The following is a 27,927-nucleotide window of genomic DNA, read 5'->3' as shown; positions in this document are numbered from 1 at the left end:
GTTAAATAATAAATTTCTATGCGCAGTTAACAGTTATTCACTGTGTAGAACCCAATTGGGAAAGTATTTTCAAATTCAAGTTTAAAATATCTTTGTTTCATAAGTAAATAAATTACACTTGAAATCGTCTACTTGATTAAACTCCATTATTCATTCGTAAGGCAGATTCCCTTGAGAAAAATGAATAACAAACTCTAGGGATTGCTCGTTTGTTAAACATTTGTATATATTTATCATTTAGAATATTTATTTAAAAATATCAATCACGAGATAATAAGAAAATAAGCCCAGCAACCACCAGTTATACGTTATACTGCTGACCACGCGTCTCATCTAAGAGAGAAGATTTAGGATCGTATATGTCAGCATTACTGCGTTCCGGTTTTAAAGGGTAAGGGATGCTGGTGAAATTGCAGGCACATGGGACTCATCAACTTATGTCTCAGGGTGACGGGCGCAGTGGCAGTGCCCATAAGATCTATGCGATTTCAAGCTCTGAGGGGCACTGCAGCTGTTATGAACAGACGTGTAGCTTACCATCAGGCATTAAAAAAATTTATCAGGTTATGAATATATAATTTAAAATTGAAAGTCTTTAGGCCCATGCCACCACAGACATCTACATTTTTAATTAATCTATACTATCACGGGTCTAATAATAGCAAACAAAAATGACACCCAACACCCATGAATCCTACACATACAATTTCTGAATCAACAAACAATGCCAACTCTATTTCGTGATTCGCAAACATAACTCCAAAATTTAACACATCTCTCTCGAATTAAAAACAATCCAACGAGAATCAATTTAAACTGCCACCGCTCTAATAATAGTAATAAAAAAAACCCATGAATCACATTCATACAATTTCTGAATCAACAATCAATTGCCAACTATTTCGTGGTTCGCAAACATAACTCCAACGTTAAAGTAATCGGTTTTAGTTAAATTTAACGTTCCAATTGAAGTTTTCTTTCCATTATTTGCGACTTCAGTTTCGAAGCTCGTTTATTGTCGTACACCTTTGTTTGGTTAGGTCTCAAAATTTTCCGTGTTTCTATTCAATTTTTCATTGTAGCGAAATGATTATTTAATACCTGAACGTATTTATATTGCCTTCATTGGTCCGGAAGTTTTGGCAAATTTATTTTGTGACTTAATTGAATATAGCTTCGATTTGTTTGGAAAATTGTTATATAAATGGATAGGTAAAATGTTTGTACAGTTTATGCAGTGGCAACATAGTTATTGTTAATAGATAGAGACATACGGAAAGAAATAAAATACAGTTAAATGAAAGATGAATTAAGAATTTATAAACAACATTTAAACATACAGTGTGTTATTTTTATTGGCACTGTATGGGGAAATCCGAAACTATACAGATACAGAAAAAAAAGACAAAACAGAATTAAAATTGAAAGTGAAGTATGCGTTATAATAGTTAGTCTGTGTGTAGTCCCACTGCTGAGCACAGGCCTGTCACAATGCGGATAGGGAACTTTACGCACATCATTAAATAGCTTTGCAGATGTATGGAGATTTCTTGGCGAAATTAAATTTTCATACAAGGAAAACCTTCACCGAAAATGAGAGGTGTCCGGATTCGAACCCACAACACTTTGCTTGGGACGAGCAAATCGTGTGTCTGGTGGTAAACGACACGCCTATCTATATACAGTTGCAGTGCCACTTATAGCTTTTAAACGCAAAGGTCTTAGGAGCACTGCAGCGGCACGCTGAGACACAAGTTGACAAGTCCCATGTGCCTGTAATTTCACCAGCACCCTTACCCTTCCACACCGGAACGCAGTAATGCTCACATTACTGTGTGGTGGCAGAAAAAAGCAAGATCTTTGAATTGAGTTTTCGGCTTTCGACACCGTAGCGACATCTATGAACCTTCTCACTCAGCCGGTAACTTTTCAGTTACCACAAGCTGACGTTGATGCCGCTTTTTATGAACATGTATTTATTGATTTGTTTTATTAACGAATTTTTTCTCTGTGTCTGTTATAGACCTTTGCATTGCTACATCCCATTAAGATTTAAGTATTTAATAGCATTTTAAATAGGTAGTCCAAAATGTTGTCTTACGTGAAACTATTACCATATAATATTTAGAACCATTTTCAAAAAGTTCGTTATAATTTTACAATAAGTAACCAAGTAATAGGAACCGGAACGCAGCAATGATCAAATTACAGTTTGGCGGCAAAAACAGGTAAAGTAGCAGTACTTCCATGGACGAACTCTTTAATAAGGACTCTCTTCTTGTAGAGACTATAAATGTGTTAATACTTATTTGTAACAAGCGTATGGCAAAAACAAATAACGCTTTATTCAATATATTTTCAACTGTACCTATAAAACCTCCAAGAAATAGAAGTTCCGAATGAATTTTAGAACAAACGACCAGTGAGCCTCAGACCGAAGCACACCGCCTTCATAAAGAGTTAATATTTCAGCGGACAAAGCTGGTAGCAACTTTTAATTTGCTTAAAGTTGTTACAACTTGGAACGACTCCGCTGGGCATAGAATTAGCTACAGTTCCTCTGTCAAGATGGTACTACTACGTAATTCTCATCGAGAACGATTCGAGAAACAGAATTTTAAATTCGTACATTTCAAAGGCGGAATAAACATTATTAAACCATAACAGCCCCACATCTTTCTACATTAGTTTTGATTATCATGAACCTCTCTACCGACCCTTAGGGTATACGGGAAGGGCACTATGACCTGTGCGAGCGAACCCGCGCAGGGACCATCTGAGAAAGGTCCTAACCAAGTCTGCACGGACTTCATCCGGTTCTCTGTACAGCACCTACCTATTTTCCAGATAGGTAACGGAGCTGTAGGCGCGTGCCTGTAAGTGAGTGACGGGATGAACAAGTCGTGTGCCTGATGGTAAGCCATGTCTGTCCATAACAGTTGCACTGACCCCTGCCCCCGTTACCCTGAGACATAGTAAACACCAGCACCCATACCGTTCCAAACCGGAACACAGTAATGCTGACATTTCTGTTTGGCGGCTGAAATAGGTAAGGTGGCAAAACTTCCCTGGACGAATTCTTTCACAAGGAGTTCTACTACTACAAGATCGTATAAATAAGGTATCGATAATACAAAAGGGAAAACATTAAACAAAATAGGGACGCTATTTTTTGTTTATAAATGCTAGAGGGAGCAGAGGAAAAATTTCTAATCTTCGATTTGATTTAAGAGGGGTATATCCACTTTAAAGTTAAAAATAAAATATTGTATGAGTAACTACACGATATATTCAAGCATAGACATTAATCAGAAACATAAAACAATAAAGTTTCCTCGATAGATAAAAATCACGAAATGACCTCTAATTTTCACATTTTTTCGATTCATCCTCGAAATGCTACAGGTTATTAGGACAAAAATTAGATAATTAATTATATTTATGCATGATCGAGAACTATCACTACGGATTTTTTTTTAATCCCTTTTTTAGAGTTATTCCGCTAAAACGAATTAGGTACTTTTAATGCGCAAAATTCAACATCTCCTTTCGCATGTCACGCGAACTTCAGGCATACATTTCTTTCACAAATTTGGGCGGAGCCAACGTAAAAACTTTTTTGGCATGCTCCCTCTTAATACTACAGAAAAAAAATTCATTGCGATATTTAAAGCTCTGATTGGCAATTGTAATTGCTATGGACAGACGTGTCACTTATTACCAGGCGCACGACCAGTTTGTCCCGTCACTCGGCATAAAAGAAATAACTCCAGAACTGTGTTCACTACACAAATTTACGTTTGATCTCTCCACTTGTTAAGCGTCTTTATAAGAGTTTTATAACATTTTTTTATAAAATCAAGCGACGGAACGAGCAAGTCGTGCGCTTCATGATAAGGTACACGAATGTCCATAACTGTTGTAGTGTCACTCAGAGCTTTAAATAGCTAAGATTTGAGGGGCACTGCCACTGCGCCCGTCACTCAGAGACATAAGTTGACAAGTCCCATGTCCCTGTAATTTCACCAGCACCCTTACCCTTCAAAACCGGAGCACGGTAATGCTGACATTACTGCTTGGCGGCAGAAATAGGTAAGGTGGCAGTACTTCCCTGGGCGAGCCCTTTCACAAGGGGCTCAACTGCTTCTAAAACATTTGGTAGGTGGTAGATTTTAATAAGAACCGCCTACATCTCTCCGTACGCCAATTTAAATTAAATATTGCTCACGTCAAGTGTTAGACAATGTCATTTATAGACGAATGTCGTTATATTCCGCACTACACAGGGACTGCGGTTCCGCGGAGTTGTCAGACGATAATCCGCCCGGTTTGCGATAGGGATAACCTCACGCTCTGCCGCGTGGCAACCCACACGACGCACTTCCCGTTTTACGATAGGGGTGGCCTGCCGCTTGTGGTGCATCATGTGGCCTACATTCCGGCTCGACGCCGTTGACAAACCTCCAAAATTCGAATCACTAAATTCCAACTTACCATTACTCAATGGTTATTGTAATACGTTAACAATAACGTTAATGTAAAAAATCGTGGTAGCGTAATGGTTTGATAGCCCGTCAAACAGAGGCCGTGGGTACAAATCCGGGCTAGCACCTTTAAGTTTCTCAGAACTAATGTACGAAATTTGAATTTTCGGTGAAAATAAAAAAAAAAAAAAGTAAAACATCATAATGATACTTTTAAATTATACTTTACTTGCACGTTGAACAAGGTTTACAACACTCGGGGAACGTGGGAAGTCCCCAATCCTTATAGGAGACCCGTGCCCAGCTGTGGGACGCATGAATGGGTTGATGATGACGTTAATGTAGAATCAGATATTAATCAAATGGATAAATCTTGAACAAAACCGTTTCGCTATCGAACAGTACATTAGTAGGACTCATCAAGAGCTAAGAGACGGAAAAATCGACCCAAAGTATCACGATACAAGTCCTGTGATAGTTTAATTCCTCTTTGTTTAAACTTCTTTTGCATAGTACGAGTAAAAGAATTGGAGTTTCTTTTAAATTAGAAGATTACTTAGTTGTTAATGTTTTAAGTAAATTATCAATAAAGTAACCTCTTCTGCTCCGGACTTATATTATTCATTTTGTCTAGTCTGGTGTCAAAATACGTATTTTGTAAAGAAATTGTGAGGTTAAAGACAGTCTGGCTAGAACCATAAACTGCCTTTCCGGCTTCAGGTTGCCATATAAAACATAGTTTCTACTAAATATAGTAAAAACGAAAAACATTTATTTCTTATCGCAATTGTCACATTAAAAAAACGAAAACAAAGCAAGGAATAATATAATAGGACTACATACACATAGAGCAAAGTACAAATTATTAAGAAAAACAAAGATATATTTTTAATATAAAGATTTGTGTGTTAATTAAATTTTATTGAATTGATATTCAATTATTTTTTGTGAAATTACTCCACTAGTTTGTTATAATTATTAATACAAAGATCGAACACTCAGAAAAAAATCTTTCGATCCGGTCGGATTCGAACCGACGTCTTCTTGCATACCGTGCCAGACGCTATACCAACTAAGCCACGGAACGAACCAACGGACATCACGAATTTTTCTATGTGCTTGCGTCGTGTCTTTGTACTTGGTCTTTCAACGACTTTTTAGTCGTAGCGCCATCTATGAGATGTGTTGCTAACAAACATCAAATTTGTCAATACTGCTGTTTAATACACTTTTTTTCAATAAGTGGTTTGAACGTTATAACAATAACAATGCAACTACAATTGTCAAGATAATACAAAAGAAAGACAAACCACCGCGATGACCTTCTCCTAACACGGTTGGAATTACAATGGTACAGGTGAAGGTAGTCGAGGTCACCGGAATACCATGATGTTAGAAGGACCTATTGTAAAGCCGTTATACTATGAAATAATTTCTTTGCTTACACCAAGTCGTGCCCGAATCTTCGAACCAGATTTTTAAGATACCAAGTCTCATGTGCCTGTAATTTCACCAACACCCTTACGCTTAGAACGCAGAATGCTCATATTACAGCTTACAGAAATAGGTAAGGTGGCAGTACTCTGGACGAACTCTGTCACAAGAAGCTCTATAGCCGCTGAATTGATTAATGTGACATTGGTGCGTCTAGAGACTGTTACACAGGGTTGTCACCGAGTTTAGGCACATAAATAATATTCTTCTAGAAATAAGTTAACGTTTAAATTTACATGAACACGGTCTCCAGTGTAATGAGAAATAATTATTAAGATTATGTTTCTCTAAGGCTTAAACGACCCAGTCCCTTGAAAGCTTGCGGGTCGTGGGTCCAACAAGTAAGAGGTTTGGGGATTATTATTAATATTTCGTTCGTCATAATGTTGCAAGTCAATTAAATTAGGTAGGTGAAAGTAGACCGTCGGTTATACTGAAGAGCGGTGGCAGTCCAGTAGTAGTGTGGCCGACGGTTTTGACTAATCATATGAAATTCTCGTTCCACATCATTTATGGTAAAATAGAAATAGGAAAAAACGGTATAACACAGGAACAACCATATAAAAACACTCCCTACTTAAATTACATACAGGTCAACAGGTTACACATGGTAAAAAAGCCTGTATTTTTCTTCTTCTTGGCTTGTCGACTCTGACGTTTATATTTGTGAGGACCAATACTTAGCGACTGACAGCATTATCAGTGGCGTTGTGCAGGTCCTCACGTATGCAGGTGTAGGGATACGCAGGGTACGACAAAAGACGTGTAAATTGTCTGGGGAGAGACACCACACGGACATGCGCTCTTTCAGCTGTAACCCCACCCACTCCTTGCTTCTGTCGACTTGGGTCCGCAACTTATTTAAGGACTTCCAAGTTTGCCAAGGTAGATCATGCCCAGGAGGGAGGTGTTCCGACAGCAGGATGAGTGACGCCGTGGGGTATCTCTCCTTCCAGAGACTTATTCAGGCCTGTTTAGTTTCCCCGACCAGAGGGTATACTTCTTTAATGAAGCTATGGCGACTGTTTAGCCTCTGGATTACCGGCACGTGATGGTGTAATGGGTGCCACGGGTCAGTCTCTTTTTAAGCGTTTCAGGGAGCTAGCCACGTCTCTACGGATGTTCGAAGGGGCAACACCAGCCAGCGGGTACAGCGTACCGACAGGGGTTGATTTCAGACAGCCAGTAACAATTCGACACGTGTCATTTACTTCTGAACGACTCCAGACTTGGCGTATTCGCCAACCGAAAAGGAAAGGGCTATTTCTTGCAAATATAATACTTTACGTATGTAACGCCGTTGGTTTTCTTAATAAACCTACATGGCGATGAAAGTTCCACATCCACAATCCCCGCAAAACAAGTTCTTTTTTTATGATACTAATTAACTGGACGACAAGTCGTGCACCTGGTGGTTAAGTTGTGTATGAAAATGTATATGTGTGCATGCTCCATCGTCGACCTCATCGTTATTTTTCATCAGGTGAGTTGAAGGTCAAATGCGCACTTATTCTATCATAAAAAAAGCAACAGGCTTGCGTGGAGATTTAAATCGCAAATACATAACACTAGGCAGTACTTATTTCTACCGCCAAGCAGTAATGTGCCCATTGCAATTGCTGCGTTCCGGTTTTGCTGATGAAAATACAGCCACAAGGGACTTGTCAACTTATGTCTCGGGCTGACAGGCGCAGTGGCAGTGATTCTCAGATCTTTGCGATTAAAGCTCTGAGTGTCACTGCAACTGTTATGCACAGATGTGTAGCTTACGACCAGACACACGACTTGTTCGTTCCGTCACTTGATATTATAAAAAAAGTAAAATAAAATAATCCACTTAGAAAAAATCCCTTAGATTCGGCTAGGTTCGAACCAACGTCTTTTAGCGAACCGTGCCAGACGCTATGCCAACTAAGCTACAGGACGAACCAGCGGACCTTACGAATTTTTCTATGTGCATGTTGCAGATCTTTGTTTTTTGGTTTTTAACGACTTTTCTTCCGTAGATTTTGTTCACTAGTTTTTAATAATTATTAACACAAAGATTGAATACAAACAAAAATTCCTTCGATATGACAAGACTCGAACCTGCGTCTGTAGGCATGCCAAACTACGTATCACCGCTCTACCAATTGAGCTACAGATTCAACAGAAGTTGATGATGTCTACTGTATTAGGTTTTTCGGCTTTTATCACCATTAGCGACACCTGTGAGTTACCCATAATGTAAATTATTTTCCAGATAGTTTGAATTACCAGCAAAATTGATTATATGAAAGTAACTATTCGAAAATGGACTACATACACTATTCCGGATATAAAAACTTAAGGTTGCTTGGTTGTTGGTATCGAAATAACTTATATTAATTAATTCATTCAATCTGTCTTATTACCATTTTAATATCTTATTGGAATCTAATCGGATTCCTATTAAGTATCGGTACGGTGTCTCCCATACCGTACCTGCGTACTCAATGCGCCGCGGTTGCTCCCGATCAATCAGAGCACGCGAATAATCTCGCGAGATTCATTCCTCTTCGCTCGCTTGCCCTGACTGACCAGACACGCCACTGCCGTCCGTAACAGTAAGTTTACAAGAAAATAATATTGAGGAGGTGCCACTTACCGGATTTTGACCTCTTTGGATTGCCATTCGCTGTGTTTATCGAAACTGATGAGAATTGCCGCAATTTCCTGTAACAAAAGTGAAAATAATTACTTATGACGTCAGGAACATTGACTTGTACAAATATTCAATTAAATCATGTTTGTTTGTTTTTTTTCATATAAACCAACGTAATAATAACGTAATAAATAAAAAAAAAAAAAAAAAAAAGTCTGCGATCTTTATAAGGTATATGGTCTCTACTGGCTATCGATTTTGGATCCGAAAAAAATAGCTTCGATTTCAATGTGTAGTTTTTGGGTAAACCTAAAAGCTCCCTAAGAGGCATAGTTTACTATGAAATATAACTTAATGATTTGTGAATTGCATGACAATTAGAATAAGCTTATGTTCTCTAGAACAAAAGTCCTAAAACTAAATGAAGATAAAAAAAAACTTAATGATTAAGACAAGTTATCCTATATCGTTCCTCTCCGCGCTGATTAATGTGATATTTTTATCATAACTTAGCTTACTAAGTTATGATAACAACTTATTGTATACTTAGAATAATAACGCATAGAATGATAGTTTCATATCAAACGAACTGTCACAAGTGAGGCAAAAATCAAATTCATGTAGGCTTGTTTTAGTAGTAGGTTAATTTTCGGTTTTAGTGAATATTTATATAAAAATACAAGTTGAAACGCGTTACTTCCTTATGGAATGTGATGTTAATATCTATTTTATGTTTGTCTGACGTTTTTTGTACACTCATTTACCGCACATTTCATCATTTTTAGCTAAAATTAGTTCGCGGTGCAAGTTGACCTTGAGCACTGAAGGCCCGTCCGCTCGTGTAGGCCCATTGGGAGCGCTTCAATTTGCCTCACTTAGCATGTGCGGACTAGGTTTCTATGCGTTATTATTCTAAGGTTGTATATTGAAAAAAGAAATTAACAAGTCGAATTCTTAGGTTTTAATGATTGTTACACATAGGAAATGAAACTACTTTGAAAGATCATTAAATCTTATGTACAGGTTAAAGTTTATTACAGACATCTAAACTTGCCAAATATACTTAAAAATAAAAGTGAAAAAATCATTTTATATATTTAAGTAAGGACTGTCTTGGCTAGAACTAGCTCACGTAAAGTATCTCATTTTGAGCCAAGTAGATATTTTTTAATTATTTCTTAAAACATTGTAACGACAGTTTTATTCAAGTATGGATAATCCAATTTTACGTACAGCAATGGTAAAATCTTGAATTTCACATATTTTGAATTACAACACTATTGTAATAGCGATCTATTTGTTGTTTCAAACGTTGGTATGTTTGAAATAGTTCCATTTCATATAGAAATTTACAAGATTTAGAAGCAATAGAGTATCTTGTGAAAGAGTTCGTCCAAGGAAGTACTGCTGCCATATCTGCTTCTGCTGCTAAGCAGTAATGTGAGCATTACTGCCTTCCGGTTTTTATTACGAGTGGTGGTGAAAATACTGTTACACATGAGACAATTTATCTCAGGATGACGGGCGCTATGGCACTGGAACTGCACCAGGCGCACGACTTGTTTGTCCTGTCCTATACAGCTTTCAATAGCGAACATTCACACTACGCCTCCAATTCTTAACAATTTCCCTTTGTAACTGGTAAATCAGAAACTGACCCCTCATGTGTAATTTTTTTTATTTTGCAAATACATTGGAATTCGATGGAAAAATAATTTCCATAAACCCCCTTCGCATTTTCTCAAATTTCCCAAGTGCCCCAAATGTGATACAAGCACGTATGAGATCTTTACTTGGTGCTATATATATATATATATGGTGCATGCATGTTTAGTGTTATTTTTACAGATGTTTTCTTTAATACATTTCCGAAAAGCACCACGTATGATGCATTTACAGGGAACGTGTGTTTTAAATAACTATATGAACCTTTTTTATACACGAACTCATTGATGGAAAGATTCTTATACGAGCACAAAATGTAATGTGTTAAGTCGAAAAAACGCTATCTAGAAAAATTTGCCTAATACCAGTTACGATGGCTTGCCGTTAGGAAAAGGACAACATTATGTATGAGTGTCATAGAAAAGCATTCCCTATGCCAATAAAAATAAGCTTTTCAGATTGTTAAGTTCATAGTCCATATTGTTTAGTCCCTAACGGTCACTGCACATGAAACGCGACGCGGTGTCCATGCAAAATTTACGACTCTGTCAATCACCCTCAGTCTAATTAGTAATGGTCACACGCCGCGTCGCGCTCTGTGTGTATAGTACTTACTTTGGACATCAACAAATGGCATGTTGACTACATTGTTTATGGTTATTTTTTGAATAATAGATTCTTTATAATTTTAAACAATGCTTATGGAATTCAGAAGTTTTCTCTTGGGATGGCTACACTTATTCTTAGTCGGAAGTAGCTGCCAGCTTTCTGACCACCGGGGGCTTCAGCGAAGCAAACTGAAAGCTTATCGAGGAGCTTCGTCTGTAGCCCCTAGAGACCCAGGGTTTTCTCCGCAAAAGCCACAACGTTGTAACACTAGCTGAGGTTAGCGTACCTATTTTTCAATTGTATTTAAGTACATTTGGTTTATTTTTAATTTTCAACCGTAAATAATATTTATACACGTCGGAGTCAGTTAGCATTTCAAATATAATGTAACAGAATTCGGTTCAATGTTTTTCGTTTTAATTATCTAAATGAAATATATTACATAAGTTATATGATAATAACATAATTTGAAATGTGAAATATGGATTGCAATTATCTGAAATAATTTTTTTTTTTTTTTATTTACGTAATGCGGTTTACGGAACATTTTTTCCCGCTTCTTCTACACAATAATAAATCCATAAATTTTACTCGCTTAAGATAGAAGAAAATGACAATATATTTAAAACCAAATTTAAGTCTCTCTTGATGAATGGGTGCTACTACAGTGTGAGAGACTTCATGGATTCCCCTATAAGATGGTGTGAAAGAGCTGATGAACTCTTCAATTCTTCCATGAAGTATCAATACCTGCACTTTCCTGTTATTTTTGTATCTATTTTAAGCACGTTAATGTCTACGTTTGTTTTTGTTAGCTATTAGAGACGATTAACTACTTGGTACACATAGGAAATGAAACTATTTTTCCGGATTTATATCGCGTATATTTGTTTTTTCAAACAAACCGACGTTTCCGGCCCTTTAGAGGTCCCATAGTCAACCGTGTCCATGGGACCTGTAAAGGGCCCGAAACGTCGGTTTGTTTGAAAAAACAAATATACGCGATATAAATCCGGAAAAATAGTTTCATTTCCTATGTGTAACAATCGCGAAAACCTAAGAACTCGATACTTGGTACACATCAATGGGGTATGTTTGTACTTAGTAATTACCTGTGTTATGCATGCATTAACATTGTTTGCTATAAATAAACAAAAATAAATATTTATTGTTAGTTAAATAAATTGTATAACAGTAGTGAGGCGTGATAAGTGTCTTTCTTTCTTTCTTTTCTATTAAAATTGTCTTTAGTAAAGCCCGAGCAAAACAAAAACACTTGTCTTAATAAACTTATTAGCATACAAGATACTAATTTCACTTGTTAATTATTGTACACGTACAATTAAGCACAAAATGTAGTAAATTGCTTTAAAATAATTATGATCATCAAATATGATACGTGGAAAATTTAGGCAAGCCACTGTTGTACAGTGAACCAGATCTAAACCAAGTGACTCAATTTTTCCGTTGCAATTATTTTTGTAGCACACTTACTCCTCTTCTGAGACTAAAACAACCACGCCACTTATTCAATATCAAAACGTTAGTCAATAACGCAATGTTATTATGAAATCGATAAAATGGACTCAATTTTTATCAATATAAAGTTGTATTTGCTTGAAAAATCTTGCAATGATTAAAACTTTATGTTCTATTAACCATTTACTTATATTTCTACTATAATTCCTATTTTGCGAATTTCATTAGAAAGGGTCTGAAAATTCAAAACCAAGAACCTTGAGATTGAACATCTAATGTTCGGGTCCAATATCGTGGGAGAAACAAAAGCTACGAGACTCCGCTAGCCAGGACACGTGGAGAGAATGGGAGAAGATCGTGGCGCCGACAGGTCGGACGCCCCAGGTACCGCTGCAGCGATGAAGTCCTGAAAGATCTCAAGGACCTCGATGCTAGAGGCTGGAAGGAGCAGCGTCAGGACCTATAGGAGTGATAGAATCTGGTGTCAAAGGCCAAGACCCACTTTGGGTCGCTGCGCCACCGAAGTAAGTAAGTAAGAAAATTCAAATGTATCTTTAAATCGCTCCAAAATAACTTCTTCAACTTGCATTAAAGTCATCAAATTGGGTAAACACTACTGTGACCGAGGGCTTGAGTAATAGTAATAGAAAGTACGCATCGCTCCACATTAATTTATTGTAGAAGTATAACAGGGAAAAGGTAAAGGAACGACAGGTACAGTAAAGGCTGTAACAAAAAACGGTAAGTATAGAAACAGGTACAATAATATAAAAACACTTCCTACAGATAGAAACTTATAGCTTATTATTATATGATTAATGAACCTACCTTAAAGGGTCTGTATTCGTATTATTGCTGCTTATAAGCAATTAGGTTTATATGATAGAAGGATACGGTCTTTCCTCTCCGAGAATTTTGATGGGAGTGGCGACGGAACGAAGCAAAGTAAGAATGACGAGGCAAAACAATTAGAGAACGATTCAAAATTTCAAAAGTAAGTGGCCAGGAAACAGAGAAAAGGGTGATAAAAAATTATAGTGACGATGAAAGAGGTCGCTCCGCCACAGTACTATTCATTCGGATTCAGAAACTGTAGGGGTTGCTCTTTGTAAATATATATTTATACACATTTTAGATTTAATAAAGAAGTACCATCAGCAAACTATTTCGAAGTAAGTCATTAATATAAACTAAAAATAAATATGGACCTAGTTTGGGACCTTGAGAGACGCCCACTTTAATTGCAGATCCTGATGATCATGTACCGTTAATATCAACCCTCTCAACGCTATCACTCAAATACGATTTAAGAAGGTCGAGGTCATAGCCCGCCATACGCTTTCCTGGGTATCACAGAAAAACAGTTTAACTCGAAACCAACCGTTTTATCTACATAATAGACGACTACAGGCGATGTTTTCTGTCAATATAGATAAATTGAAGAATTTTTTTATTTCCTATTAAAATCTTTTTTGTTAACCTTTCACAGAAGAAATTTGCTTCCGTCAAGTAATGTGTTTTCCGCAAAAAATCTTTCCTTCGTGAGAATTCTCGATCATGTTTGCTGGTAATGAAAAAAAGAACTGTAATAAACTCCAAGTGAGGATTTCTGTGAGGAGACAAAATAAAAAAAATATGGCGTCGCGCGATAAAAATCCTTTGGAATATATTATTCGGCTAAATAAATCATCCAGGCGCGTTTTGAATAACAAGAGGCGACGTTGTGTCGACTAAATGATATTGTGGATTTTATTCACTCGAAGTTGGGAAATCACAATATCTTTACTACCTTTGTCTTTTTTTTAAATGAATTAAGCACCTTATCCGAAAAAAGAGGTTATTTCAAGAGTTTTGCACAATCAATTACATCGTCATAGAATGGTTATAACCCAGTGGGAGTACAGTTGCCTCTTAATTGGGAGGTCGACGGTTGAAATATCACTAACGGTGATTTAGTGACGATAGGAAAGTATCATCAAAAATACTATCTCAATTTCTAAACCTACCAAGAGGTAGGTAGAGGCAAGTCATTTATATAAACTAAAATAAACCTACAATTAGACCACAAGAGACGCCCTCATGTAAGCCTTATAACGATGATTGTTTGTGAAGAAGTCCACATGCCGAAGGCGGTTTGCAATAGGGTTTTCATTCCGGATACATTAAGTTTAGTATTAATGTTTTCAGTCTCGGAAATATCGAGACTTTGGATACTTTCGTCACTTGTCACATGTTTTACAGAATACTGGTTACAAAGTACAATGATACTTAGTATGATCTGTAGAGTTTAAAGTACAATACAAATAAAATTATGTCGTATCTTTCTGAAACTAAACGCCCTTTTTTTCTAACGTGTCCATCATAAAACTTTTTTTAATCGTTTTTTATTTCATAACTTCGAGACAATAATTTATTTATTTAAAGCTTTTTAAGCCGAGTTACAAATATTTTTTACATTACACTTTTACGGTATTTTTTAAATTTTTATATTATATCTTAACTCAGCGTGCCTCTTAGCATAGGCCTCCTCTAGATCTTTTCAGTGCGCTCTAATAAGAGCTACTCTTCTCCAACATGAGCCTGTAGTAAGCTCCTTCAGCTCATCCTCCCATCTTTGCTGCTGACGCCCTCTATTATCTTTTCCATAACGTGGTTACCAATTAGTGACTACTTTGCTCCATTTTTCCGGCCCACGCAACAGATGAATAGTCCATCTCCATTTTTGCTTGATCTACCTTCGGTACCTATAGTATGGTGATATGGTAAAGGTAGAAAGGGTAGACCGAGATAATAATACACTTGATTAATATATCACGCTCTTACTGCCATTTAACGACTTTTTAAATAGTCCCAAAAATCTAGATACTTTTCCCGGGACGCGGAAATGAAGCGGGACCGAAAGTCCAAGCAATTGCAATGACCTAAATGCTTTCTTCAGAAGAGCCCCGGTTGACATTGACGACATAATTGTCATTTCTTAAATTCTTTTCTTGGTTATATATTAGACGACTATCAGATGATAGTTATCTTACCACAATATGACTTTTTGCTTGACATGGACCCTATAACCTTCAAATTTAAAATATCTTTATTTTATAAGAAGAAAATTACACTTGACATCGTCGAATTAGTTAAACACTACAACTGATTATTAAATTTGACTTCGCCGCGAAGAATGAATACGAAGATCTTTGCAAATAAACATTTGTCTACATTTACAACATTATTACAAACACCATAGATAGAAACAAATTGACAGAGCTAAAACGGACCACTACTACGGGTGCGGGCAAGAAAGCTTCGCTCGCTACGCCCAAAGACGATATAAAAATAATTAATGTTACTAAAAAACCTAAAGGCAAATAAAAACTTCTGTCTCAAAGCAATTTACACTCAAGAAGCGGCAAATCCCTGACCAATAACAAATTTTAGCGTCCACGCGTTGTCACGTAGCGACCCTTATAAAAAAGCTTAACGAAACTGCGTGACAGTCGCGTTAAATTTATAAACACTTCGCAGATTTATGGGACACCTCGCTGTGTGAAAGCCCGAAAGCTGCATGCATGAGTAGCATGAATTTATAAGGAAATTTCGCGTATTGGAATGAGTTTACTTCAGTTTAAAATGAACACAATAGTAGTCCGCTTATTGAATGACGTATTCCGTTTAGAACATAAAAAAACTCCGTCGACAGTAATATAACTATTATTACTATTATTGACACAAAGATCGACCCCGTAGCCACGATGAGGCGGCAGACGCTGGTTCGAGTCCAGTCGAATTGAAGCAATTTTTGCTTTTTGTTTATTCGATCTTTTTTCAATAGCTAGTCGAATGTTTTCACAAAGAATAGATTCTTCTTGTATAGCAGTAGAACTCATTGTGAAAGAGCTCGTCCAGGGAAGTATGCCACCTTACCTATTTCTGCCGCCAAGCGGTAATGTGACCATTATCTGCGTTCCGGTTTTGAAGGAAAAACTTTCTTAATTAATTAGGCGTTATTGAGATAGCTTGCTTTGTTATATACCTGTCAATGTATTTACACATTTTAAAATTTTCGCTAACAAACTCTGCCTTTGTTCTACCCTATTTTATGGATCTTTCTAGGATTCGCACGAAGCGTTATGCTACGGTGTGGCTGTGGAGTGGAAATCCCTGCCTTCAAACTTATTCTCTAAACGCTTTAACTTGGGCCTTTTCAAGACGAGGATGAATAGGTGTGCATGCTCCATTATCCACCTCATCGTCACTTTCCATCAGGTGAGATGGAGTCAAAAAAATCGCACTTCTATTTTATGAAAAAATATAATTCTTCTACTGACGTTTAGTCAATCAATTATTTATACAAGTTGCAGAAAAGCAATAGAGACAATACAAATAAATTATTCCCTATGAATTCATACTGTTTCCATACGTCTTCCTCAAAAAATATAAAGAAAAGGGCAAAAGGGACCTCAGTTTTACATAACCAGAGACGATGTTACATCGCCCCGTAAATAATACAGGGTGTTTATAAATAATGCGTCGTGTCCCGTATTTCATGAGCCTGTATGATTGGGCCTGTTTTACGGTCCATTTTGATGTAAAGATAATTTTATATGGTCGCTCCTTTTAAGACACTTTTATGAATATATATATCGAATATATATTGCACATTGAAACTAATGCAGTAAAAACTCAACTTTCAGGCAATGAACGGTAATGTTTCTGAAAATTAATTTAAAAATAGAAAACGTTTAATTTCCGTTTAGTGACACTATTGGTTTCAACGTGAAATATGTATATAGATTTGCTGTCAATGTTATGGGTATATATATACACAATGCAATATATTACATTTAATTGTATTACATCCTATACAAACTTAAGTATTATTTCGAGTTCTTAGGTTTTCGCGATTGTTACACATAGGAATGAAACTATTTTTCCGGATTTAAATCGCGTATATTTGTTTTTTCAAACAAACCGACGTTTCGGGCCCTTTACAGGTCCCATGGTCACGGTTGACTCACACAGTCTGTGTCCATGGGTCCTGTAAAGGGCCCGAAACGTCGGTTTGTTTGAAAAAACAAATATACGCGATTTAAATCCGGAAAAATAGTTTCATTTCCTATATTAACTTAATAATGTTTACAAAAAAAAAAACAGTACAGAGTACTAAAAAAAACCGACATCAAAAGTCATTCATCCCCTAGTTTGCCACCCTTAGAGGTGGAATTTTTTCTTCAAATTTAAATGAAACCGGTACTCTCTTTCGGTTCTAAATCCGTTCACAAATATCGAAGTTATTGCGTAACATACATACAAGAAAAAATAAACATACAGTCATTCGACTCGAGAACCTTCATCTTTTTTTAAAGTCGGTTAAAAACAATTACGTAAAAATAGAGCTCTTACTATAAATCTAGCTTAAATAGACATTCCATAATTCATTGTAGTTGTACGAAAATATTATATTGAAATTAGTAAATAACATAGAAACTGATATTTCAATTTAAAAAAAAATTCGCTACGCCGATTTTACGCCGGTCGAGTTCATCGGCGGTGGCGGAGCGGGACGGAGCACCGGCGGTGGTATGGCGCACATATCTAGCTACATTATTCAAGCCTGTATTGTCAGATCCCAGACATCCGATTTAAAAAGAACACAATAAAAATAATGTTAAGACCTTACGGTACATTATATATATAACATGATAACGTAATTCTTTTAAACCTTTCTTGCATGGGTGCTTACTTCCAGGTAAATAACACCTTATATAAAATATTTCCTACCTTATTATTATTTTTTCTAAAATTACAAAAGGAAACCCAAGCACCTTTACTTGCAATAATTTACAATATCTATCTTTATCAAAGTCTTTTAAAAAAAATCCCGAACCGGATAAAACTAATTAACCTCAACAAAAAGTGATAATGTTGAGGCAAGAATCATTAATTGTACTAACCACAGGAAAACCCTTTACAAAAAGGAAGTTTGCCAACGAATTTATGTGGAAAATTTTAATAAACGAAAATTAGGGACGAGCAAGAATTTCGCCCAGCAGGGTCTCGCTTTCCCCCGTCTATAAATGATAAGGGTGATGCCATACGGGGGGTAGAAGAGCGATTTACTCAAAGATTTTTAAAGCAAAAGGTAGCATCATCATTAAAATATACGTACGTACACAAGTAAGTATGCAAGAGATACACATAGACATGCACATATTGTCGTGTCGTAATTTAACCTCATGATTCCGTGATTTATTTAATTTTTTGTGAAATAACTCTACTAGTTTGTTATAATTATTAAAAACAAAGATCGAACACTAAGAAATACTCCTTCAACCCGACAGGACTCAAACTTGCGACCACGGGATTCCGTCCGCATTGCTTTACCAACTAAACTACAGGTCGAGTTTACTAAGTCGACGAATTTCTCCTATGTGTCTGATAGATGCATTGAGTTTTCGACTTTCGACACTGTAAAGACATCTGTGCAAGTCAAGGTCAAATAATCATTTATTCCATAGATAAAATTTTTAAACTTGAAAATGTCACTTTTTAAGCTACTGCTCGTTCACTACGCTGACTTCGCTGAGAAGAATGAGCAAGAAACTCTAGGGACTGCTCTTTTCAAATTAACTTAAATGCTACAGAATACACTTTGAATCATAATTGTGTGGAATCTAGACTATTGTTGTCTTTCCGTACTTCTTTATCTAAAACATACTCTTCAGTTTAGACATATGATTTTTCAATTAAGATACTTTTAATGTAAGTTTTAAACTTAGGAAATGATAATCTTAATATATTCTCCGGAATCTTATTGTAAAAACGTATACAGCTCCCCATAAAAGAATCGTTTACCTTAGTTAAACGAAATCGTGGTACCATGAGTTTGGACTTAGTTCTAAGGTTAATATTATGAATATCTTCTTTCTTAATGAAAGTATGTATGTTTTTACGGGCATACAAAATATTTGAATAAATGAACTGCGATGCCACAGTCATGATACCAGTCTCCTTAAACTTTTCTCTGCGAGAAATCCGAGAACCTAAACGGTACACAGAACGAACGGCGCCGTTTTTGCAACACAAATGTGGTATGTATATCTGCCGCTTTACCCCACATGAGAATCCCGTAGGACATACTATGGAAGTAACTAAAGTAAACTAGTCTAGCAGTAGCAACATCGGTAAGCTCACGTATTCTACGGACTACGTATGCAGTAGAGCTTAATCTGCTAGCTATGGAAGATATATGTGGAAACCATTGAAGTTTACTATCTAAGGTCGCTCCCAAAAATACAGCTTTATTAACAAAGTCTAACTTTTCTCCATTTATTTCTATGATTGGACTAGTCGATTTTACATTAGGTAATTCAAATTTAACACACTTTGTCTTCTTGGCATTGAGCAATAAATTGTTAACATTAAACCAATAAAGTACCTTTGAAAGGGTATCGTTACTATTATCATATATATTGCGATGTCTGTCTGTTTTAAAAATCAAAGATGTGTCGTCAGCAAACAACACCATGTCGCAAAGGTCCTTAACATAGAATGGTAGATCATTAATACAAATGAGAAATAAGAACGGTAGAAGTATTGAGCCCTGCGGAACACCCATTTTTACAGGAGATTCTAAAGAAGTCACACCATTTATGTCTACTTTCTGAATTCTACCATTAAGATATGACGAGACAAGTTCTAACGCCTTGCCATTTACTCCGTAATATTCTAGCTTCCTGACAAGAGTAATATGGTCCACACAATCAAATGCTTTTGAAAGGTCACAGAAAACCCCAATAGCGTTCTGGGACCCTTCCCAAATATCAGATACATGTTTTAGTATCTAACTGGGTGACGAAATACTTAAGATTTAAAGTCGTTGAAAAAGACGCGACAACAAGCACATAGAAAAATTCGTGAGATCCGCTGGTTCGTTCCGTGGCTTAGTTGGTATAGCGTCTGGTACGGTATGCTAGAAGACGTCGGTTTGAATCCGGCCGGATCGAAGGATTTTTTCTGCGTGTTCGACCTGATCTCTGTTCGAACTAGTTCATTACACACAAAAAACAATTGAATATCAATTCAATAAAAAATTTAACCAGGTAATGCCTCATAAAATACCTCATTACGGTGTGTTACTTCTAGTAGCAGTAGAGCTCCTTGTGAAAGGGTTCGTCCAGAAACGTACTGCCTACCTATTTCTGTAGCCAAGCAGTAATGTATTCCGGTTTGAATACCAGTGACGGGCGTAATGGAAGTGCCGCTAAGATGTTTACGATTTAAAGCTATGAGTGGCACTGCAACTATTATGGACAGACGTGTCGCTTACCACCAGGCGCACGACTTATTCGTCTCATCACTTGGTATTATAAAAAAAAGTTTTTACATTTAGTTACTTATCTCTAACCTCTTAGAATATAGCCATATGCCAATCTTGATGTGCTCCTGGCTCTTCTCCCCACTAGGCTCTTGATTATCATAAAAATAGAATTAAAGGGCGCTATTCAGGACCTACATACAAGGACCAATTTAGAAGATTTCACTTTCTTTATTATTAACACCGGGAAATCGAAACCGAAATTTCATGTAACGTTACGAACCAAGTCAACAACGTCTTAAAATTTGGGTATACGGCAATAAAATCTCTACATGCAAATTAGATTGCAGAGTATTATTACCCTTTGTGAGAAGGTTTTAAAGATTTCATCATATTTACACAAAGTCTAATTATGTTGAATGCGGCGGAGACGCAACCGACCGATGTCTGCTCGTTACGCAGCGTGTTACGAGCAGACGTCGGAATTTACAAAGTATATTTACAGGTTAGGTAATACCGTTCAAAATACCGAAATTATAATATTATATTCTGTTCTGTATTTTTGATACATCCATAACAATTGCAGTGCTACTCAAAGCTATCAATCGCAAAGATCTTAGGGGCACTGCCATTGCGCCCGTCACCCTGAGACAAATCGACAAGTCCCATTTGCATCTACTACTAAACAGTGTTATTCATAACATACTTATAACCTCGCAAGATAATATTACTTACATCATAAACAACAACTTCTGTTCCTTAAATTTTTACAAAGAAATAGTAAGTTTTACCAAAAATAACATCTAAATTTAGAGTTAATTTTTAAAGTCACAAAAATAAGAAGACATGCGTCCTTTTATTTATAACATTAGTATTATACTATTACAACCGACAATAAATTGCATTGGTATTAGAATGATTTGTCTACGTCATTTTGTGCGCGTGTTTTATATATCTGCTTGTCCACAAACTGAAAATCAGAGCTGTGTATGAGCATATGCTCTACACAGTGTATGGTGAGCTTGCTCCCCTGCCACAGCAATGGTAAATGTTAAGGTTGTATATTGTACTTAATTATTATAATTTTTATGTCATTGAATAAGTTACGTTTAATATTTTGTGTGGTGAATAAGTGGTTTAAGTTTTTGTTATTCTACTTATCCGACAATTTCTAGATCCGTATGTGGTAGTAAGGTAGTACGTAGGACGTACAGGCGTCCTCCCCGACGACAGCCCCCCGCGCGTTTTACATCGGACTGTATAGTCCCAGGAGGTTGTTATTATTTTATAAATAACACTATATAATATAGCCCTGTGTGTCTTCAATACGAGATACAATGTACCTTGAACACCCCACTGTACGCACCACCACCGTTGATTTTGCGGCGTTACAATACAAAACGCGAATCTACCGCGAAAAAGCCATGAAAACGCGATACTAATGCGATGCAGCAGCATGCTGTCGCTAAGCCTCTGTCACCCTCCACACGCGCGCGACTTTAAGCAGTTTAAATTGAGTTTTAAATTAATTAACTAATTTATTTATTTAATGTATATATTAATTTGACTTTTAAATTTACAATTAACAAAACAAAATAATGTATAAAAATAACATAAGAGACTGTATCGATGCAGTCGCGCGTTTGCATCGAAACAATCACGTACAAAAATAACGTTTCCTTGTGTAAACACGCCGTGTGTAACCACTCTAAGAACACGATATTACAATAAATATATTCGGCCTTTTCCGGTTTTCAGAGGCCTTAGTGTAACTTTGTAATCATGCAAACTTAACTACCGCGTTTATGTGACCGTTATTTATTATTTTATTTAGATCTTAATAGTATACTTATAAGGTTTTATTGAAATCTTAACATTAACGCGATAGTTAAGTTTACATATTTGACAACTTACTAAGACCCCAGTTCCGAGAGACAAAAAGACACTAGCGGCGCTTCCACTCCAAATTTAATTAAAAACAAAACGATGTTGTTTTGTTTTGTCAATAATCGTTAATGGTGTGATTCAATTGTTTTAACGTTCAAACATTTAACAACACGTAAACGGAAAAGATCAACTCAATTAAACAGTATCACTATTCAAAAGGAATTTAGGACAAAAACGTTGATAGAACAAGATAACTGGTGAGAATAGTTTGGCGGTAAATTGTGACCGGACGAGGCGCGTTCGCTAGAGGTGTGCTGTTAATACTTGTAAAACGTTATGAAACGTATCGCTGATACTAAAGAATTACGTATCAGAATCTACTAGAGTGTCTAGTGTAGAAAATCGAGTGTTGAGTGTAGAAACCAGTCGTGTGTTTTCACAAAAAAATTTAAAAATATGATAGTAAAAACATGGTCAGTTCCTTTTTAATACCTTCTTCTTAATTAAATTTTTAATGAATTGATATTCAACTATTTTTATGTGAAATTACTCCACTAGTTTGTTATAATTATTAATACAAAGATCGAACACTTAGAAAAAATTCGTTCGATCCGGCCGGATTCGAACCGACGTCTCCTAGCAAACCGTGCCAGACACTATGACAACTAAGCCACGGCACGAACCAGCGAACCTCACGAATTTTTCTCTTTTTTTTATAAGATCAAGTGACAGGACGAAGAAGTCGTGCGCCTGATAGTAAGTGACACACCTGTCCATAACAGTTGCAGTGCCACTCAGAACTTTAAGTCGCAAAGATCTGAGGGGCTCTGTCACTATCAGTAGAGCTCCTTGTGAAAATCTTCGTCCATCTTACCTATTCCTGCCGCCAAGCGGTACTGTGAGCATTATAGCGTTCCGATTTTGAAGGGTAAAGGTGCAGTTGAAATGACATACTCATAGGACTTGTCAACTTATGTCTCAGAGTGACGGGTGCAGTGGCAATATCACTCAGATCTTTGTGAATTAAAGCTCTGAGTGGCAATGTGACTGTTATGGACAAGCGTGCACCAGACGCACGACTTGTTCGTCCAGTCACTTGACATCATAAAAAAAATGGTGTAAAATCTTGCATCAGAGCAGGAGTGAATAGACTTAATAGAAAACCGAAATACAAAAAATCCTTCCTAAAAGTCCTTAATAAAAGCACTACCCTTAATCATCCAATTCATTTGAAGAACAAAAGATGGAAGTGGAATAGCTAGAATTGTCTTCTTCGGAATAAAAAGTTTAATAGACACATTGTTTTGTTTATTTAATAAAATTGTAAAAGATCACTTGGACACACACTTAGCCGCTCACGCGATGCGCTCCTCCTACCGCAAAAGGGCGGCTATTTGGTTTCGCAAATTAGAAAAGGATTCAGTTTAAATTCAAGTTTTTATAAATAAAAATTATTATTCTGCATTGCTAAATAAATACCCTCCGTACTACCAACAAAAACATCTCAAATAAAATGGAGTAATACACCGCAAATCCTGTACTTAAAAAGCACTAATGAAATTTTTGGTGTACTTGGGTAAATATGATAATATTCCGTTTGAGTGGTTCTAACGTTTACCATGAAATTACTCCTTAAAGTATAGTTTATAAACATTTATATTCAGGGTAAACTTAAAAAACGCTACTTACGGTATGTTTTCAATCAATAAACACCGAAATCACCAGCCCAAAAAATAACACACACGATTGTCGTGGCGTATTTTTGAAGTTGTTTATTTTTTTTAAATGGCAGACCCAGACATTAAAAACTTTATGGTTTTGCTAGATTAGCTACCGAAATAGCAATTAATATTAGTTCTTTTACCTGTTATAACTTCGATATCCGATAAATCGGTATAAAATCATCACCGGCACCTCTAGGTGTGGTATGCGTCTACGGCTGCATGTATCGCGTGAGCTGATAGACAACCACAAATTACACCCAAACTCACGAGAGAAACAAATGTAGGCCATACAAATATTTCTGCCGACCTGGGAATCGAAGCCGGGATGTCTGTGTGGTAGACTAGCATGGTAACCGTTCGGCCACAGAGGGAGTTATATACATAAAGTATCTATAGTATAAAGGTTTAGGTAACTTAAAGTAAATAAACTTCAGCTGTCATTTAGAAGCAAAGCAAACGTAGTTGTAATGGCGTCGGGCTAACCGGTCAAATACAATATTTAGTATCGAATTTAATTCCGCGTTCCCCTTTCCATCGTCAGGAACTAGACCTAGGCTAAGATTCCATCCATATGTTACGGATATTCCAAAGATTTGCAGGAAGTGAACAGCTATTTATAGTGAATATGTATCATTTAGAAGTGCACGCTCACCGCTTTTCATCAAGTAAAATGGAGGTCAATTGCGCACTTATGAAAAAAAATCTAGGAATACGTTTCTACGCACAACTCTAGTCAATATTGTCTTCATTTAAATTATGACGGTTCGGAATCTGCAATCTAATCTAACGGTAAAAAGGGACTCGGTTTTATGTTACTTAAGTAGTTTGTAGGGCCATAATGGCCCCCAACTTACATTTAAGCCTCTAGTTCACTTTGGACCAAAGTAATCCAATTCGGATTATTTAAATAACCATTTTAGTTTATAGTTCCTGCAATAACCGCAAATTACGACCATCATAAATATGCTGTTTTGTTAGAACAAATTTCTCATCTGTGAAAATGCTGTTATTGCTTCGTAATAGCATCAAATTCGATTTTATTATTACATTCAAATTTCGAACATCTCTGAAAAACAAATCAATTTGATTCGACCTCAATACTAAAATCAGTCGAGATGAAGTTTTATTCGAAATGAAATGTCAATAGCAAACAATTTCGACAAATCTCACACGTTACTTGATATCGAACGATATGATAGTTGGGGCCGACTCTAGTTTGTGTATGAATTAAAAAAACTACGGTTGCGTGACATGCGTGAGAAATAAGTTTTTTGAATTATTTTACTTATAATTTCTGCTAATAGCTCTGATCAATGCCTCAATGCCAGCCGTAACATGCAGTTCCTGAACACATCATAGAGAGCTTATAATACGTGAATAGATAAAGCAGTGTATATTACTCGTACTTGTGTGATGTTTTTATGAATAATAATTAGTAAACCCATACTCGTATTTTAATGCTTTTCATTATATAATAGTCACATAAACGACTATAATTAAAATAATAATAGTATTTTGTAACTACGACTTTAGTTTCTAGGTTACTCATAATAAGCATATTGTCATGAAGCCAAAGTAAAATTTATTTATTTGATTGAATGGTAAGTAGCACGAATGACATGTGTCTCGTATAAACATGGATCCTATTACTTACGACGTTGCAATTTTTAAGTATCATCGAGTGTATAACCAGAAATAGAGACGAAATAAGGACCATATATTCCTGGCAACACATTAGCGATACAGCTCTTATAAATATCAACTCTCGTTTGCACTGTAATATAGACAGGCCAACTACTGACCTGTGTGTACGTCTCCGTATATTCCAAAAATATTCTGCATTTATTGTAATAAAGATAATGTCCCTAACAATGCCGTGCTGTTCTATTCGGTGGTTTGGGAAAAACAGCAAAATATCTAATTACAAAACAAGCGGAATCACATTTCATCGGTAATTAAATGTTAAATATGTAATTTTGCAATTTTCGTCCATTATAGGAAAGCTCAAGTTAACTGGTCGATTTGAAGTGAAACAGTTGACGACACCCGTCAATTGTTTCGAACTCGGGCTGGCCAATCGAAGCGCAGTTGTCACAGTAATGATATGGCAGAATAGTTTTCAAACAAATTAAATGACATTTCGTCTCTATTTCTGGTTATATACTCGATGATAAGTGTACATTGACTACTTTAACGTTAATGAACAAAAATACGACAATATATCCAAAAAGTATTTTTAAGAAAACCATATATTTTATTAATTTTTTTAATATCAAGTGACGGGATGAACAAGTCGTACACCTGATGGTAAGCTACACGCCTGTCCATAACAGTTGCAGTGTATATGTTTACAACCTCCAGGTACAACTAAAGCAATAATAAAAAACAACCCTACGCTCCAAGCGATGTGTAGGCATTGATACGGCGAACAGGCGGTAATTGGATTACTTGTTTTGTTATACTATGGTATTACCATTTTGTTACAAAAGGTATAGATAGACCTTTGACGCTCAGTCGATTTTGAGAGTAATTGCCAATACCCGCTTCGCTTATGCAATTTAAACGCGACCCTAACATGCCTTTGGACGGCGAAGTCCCAAAGAGTTCATTTCAACTTTTACTGCGGGCTTTAGGCGCTAATGACGTCATGAACGCCGAGTGGCGTCACAGCTAATTGACGGTAATATTGTCAATACTTACATTATAAAAGATAAAAAGAATGAAAATAAATAACAAACAAAACAAATTATATTTTCAATACAATATGCCTTTTATAGCATGGGATACTTCAAACGAGGCAAGATGCCTCATCTTGTAGGCATGAAGGGTGGCAATAGATGATTATACAAACACTATTTTACTGCCGCCGTTAGTTGAAAGGGAGCTTGTGACTGAGAAAAAAATGTTTAAAGAAATTAAATTAAAAAATAAATCTTTTTTTCTGTTCCAGTAACTTCATACCTTATCCACTTAAGACTAAATTGTGACAGATCAGCCTTTTTCTGCTGATCACGGCTATATACATTACAATTTTATTTTTACGTTACATGCGCCCTTTCAATTAACGAACTAACAGAAGCAGTCTAGGTTCAGTAGACCTCCTTGTGAAAGAGTTCATCCGGGGATCTACTGCCACATTTCTACCGCCAAACAGTAATGTTTGCATTACTGTGTTCCGGTTTTGAAGGATAAGGGTGCCGATGAAATTACAGGCACTTGGGACTTGTCAACTTATGTCTCAGGGTGACGGGTGCAGTGGCAGTGCCCCTCAGGTCTTTACGATTTAAAGCTCTGAGTGGCAATGCGACTGTTATGGACAGGCGTGCTGCTTAACAACAGGCGCACGACTTGTTAGTCCCGTCACTTGATATCATAAAAAAGAGTTCCGTCAGGTAAAATGGAGTTATTTGCCTGACACGTATGACAAACAAAAAATAATTTAACAAATAAGTAAGGATTGCTGACCCGTTCCATAGCTCAATTAAGAGAGCGGTAGCCCCGATTTGACAAACAGTACACAGTAAACAGATGGAAAGATTTTTTCTTTGTGTATATCATTGACTTACAATTATATGGACGTCGGGTCCGCGCTAAAAAGTGTCCGAACTTATAGGGCGTTAAAATCGTATACAGAGCGTCATTCACGCTTTA

At 36.5% G+C, this 27,927-nt stretch overlaps 1 protein-coding gene across 1 annotated transcript in view; it reads right to left on the bottom strand.

The window, feature by feature from the left end:
- The window catches only part of LOC113235870 (calmodulin-binding transcription activator 2), a 354,352-nt gene that overhangs the window by 163,075 nt on the left and 163,350 nt on the right, over nucleotides 1–27,927 (bottom strand). The window contains exon 3 of the mRNA XM_026471792.1: nucleotides 8,605–8,672. The gene's annotated coding sequence lies outside the window, so the exon portion shown is untranslated. The remainder of the gene's footprint in view (nucleotides 1–8,604; nucleotides 8,673–27,927) is intronic.

This window comes from Hyposmocoma kahamanoa, unplaced genomic scaffold (genome assembly GCF_003589595.1).
Source record: "Hyposmocoma kahamanoa isolate Upper Pololo Valley unplaced genomic scaffold, ASM358959v1 88, whole genome shotgun sequence".
NCBI lineage: Eukaryota > Metazoa > Arthropoda > Insecta > Lepidoptera > Cosmopterigidae > Hyposmocoma > Hyposmocoma kahamanoa.
The sequence above is the reverse complement of the archived record's forward strand: the minus strand, read 5'-3'. Positions and strand labels throughout refer to the sequence as shown.